Source organism: Primulina tabacum, chromosome 5 (genome assembly GCF_025594145.1).
Source record: "Primulina tabacum isolate GXHZ01 chromosome 5, ASM2559414v2, whole genome shotgun sequence".
NCBI classification, from domain to species: domain Eukaryota; kingdom Viridiplantae; phylum Streptophyta; class Magnoliopsida; order Lamiales; family Gesneriaceae; genus Primulina; species Primulina tabacum.
In genome coordinates, this window is record NC_134554.1 from 18,255,361 (window position 1) to 18,257,630 (window position 2,270).

The window sequence follows — 2,270 nt, forward strand, 5'->3', positions numbered from 1 at the left end:
TTCACAACAAATTCGTTTCTAATTGATTCTCAACATTCATTTTAAATTGATTGTTTTCATTTACTCATTGAATTATATTTTGCTTTGAATTTTAGTAGATAAATTACAATTCAAATTATCGTTTACACGCTACTAAAAGTTGATTTCTGGAAATAACAATTGTGTGATACGGTCTCTGTGAGATGTTATCCGTACTTTTTACACTATATCATAACATCACTCGTGCACTTGCGATTTATTTTAGCATAAAAAATTTATTTTTATTAAAGATTTTCAGTGCAAAAAAAGATCTATCAGACGTATAGAAACACAAGTCCGGCCCCTAATCTTATTTAAAATGTTCCCTACTTCCTACGCAACATATATATACAAACATAGATCTCTAATACTCCAGCTAGTATGATATTCAAGATTTTTCGTAGAAAGCACTTTTAAGTCTAGTGCACTATATATCCAAATTCATCTCCTAGCTTCTGACATATTTTGGCTTAGCTAAAGAAAAGAAATCAATTGCAAATTATAAAAAATTAATAATTTTAACGAAAAAAGTTCACCAACTTTATGACAAATGACATTATTATATAATTGATGAAATAAGATGACAAAATGACTATAGAATTTAAATATTATTTAATATTATAACATAATAAAGTGGTACCACACCTGTTATATACACAATTCCTGCTGGCTCAATGAAAGCCTATTCCAAAGAATCACTAATTTATTCTACATTTCCCTCTTCAATATCTCATCTCCCAAAACCTAGCTAATTCCGGTGCATTACTTCAATTGCTCTAGTTTTCTGATGCAACACTTCTCTCCAGCCTTCCCATCCCTCTGTGCATCAGTTTTATGGAAATGGATAGTGGGTTCTTGAAATGTGAAGTTGAGGATCAGATGGAACTGATGCTGATGGAAATGGGTTTCTCCGGGGCGGCGTGTGATCAGATTCCTAAGATGGGATTCAACGGTACTCAACAAGAAAACAGTAGTGATCTTGAGAATTATCATGCTAATTCACCTGCATTAATTAGTAGTAACTCGTTTCCCGGAGCTGCAATTCATCAGGAGCAACCGGAGACACCATTTTTGCAACACAATTCAGGCGGGGAAAGATGGAAAGTGGAAGAGTATTGTGGGGAAGCAGCTGAGAAAACACGGAACAAGAGGAATTCATCGATGCCAGCAATGCGCGAAATGGTCTTCAGGATTGCGGCAATGCAGCCGATTAATATAGACCCGGAATCCGTGAAGCCGCCGAAGAGAAAGAACGTGAAGATATCGACGGACCCGCAAAGCGTGGCTACGCGTCACCGCCGGGAGAGGATAAGCGAACGGATCAGGATTCTCCAGAGCTGGTGCCTGGTGGAACTAAGATGGACACTGCGTCAATGCTGGATGAAGCAATTCATTATGTTAAGTTCTTGAAAGATCAGGTGCAGTCTCTTGAAAGGGTGGAGGCGAATCAGCCACCCGCCGCCGGGATAGCATTCCCGGTTGCGATGTCGAGGGGGAGTTGCATTCAGGTGGCTGCAAACGGTTATCATCGGACGTCTATAGTTTAATTTATTGAAATTAAACATTTTGGATCAATTTATTCTTTCTAAATTGTGGGGAGTTTTTTAAATTTATTATTGCCAATTTGTCGTTCATATATGTCCATTCTATTAGGATATAAAAATAGGATTCTTGTGAGACGATTTTACGAATTTTTATCTGTGAGAGGAGTCTATCTTACCGATATTTACAATAAAATAAAAAGTAATACTCTTAGCATAAAAAATAATATTTTTTCATAGATGGACCCAAATAAAAAATTCGTCTCACAAAATATGACCCGTGAGACCGTCTCACACAAGTTTTTGTCTTATTTCTGTTTTAATGAAGCGCTGATGTGATGTAAGATACAATATCAATATACAATCAATCTCGTGTTAGTATTTTTGTAAAATAGGACTAAAGGCAAAAAAGAGACCGAATTTTAATTATTTGAAGGATCAAATTTTTTTAAAAAAAGTCAAGTTGTAAGGAAAATGTGATTATTTTTCCTATTTTAATATATTATAAATCATTTGGTTTGAGTTGATTATACTACTAAACTAATTAGATAAATCAAACTCGGAAATATATAGAATAATAGAAATTCCGACGATTGAGTCATTTAAGTAAAGATGTACATAAAAATTACATAACACAAATTACTCTCTTTGGTAATATTTATAATGTCGAGAGCAAAATATATGACTTGATCTATGCTATATCGAGAGTTT

General features: G+C 34.6%; 1 pseudogene; it reads left to right on the forward strand.

Annotated features, from left to right (window-relative positions):
• Positions 1-736: 736 nt before the first annotated feature.
• Positions 737-1,565, forward strand: LOC142544213 (uncharacterized; annotated as a pseudogene).
• Positions 1,566-2,270: the final 705 nt, after the last annotated feature.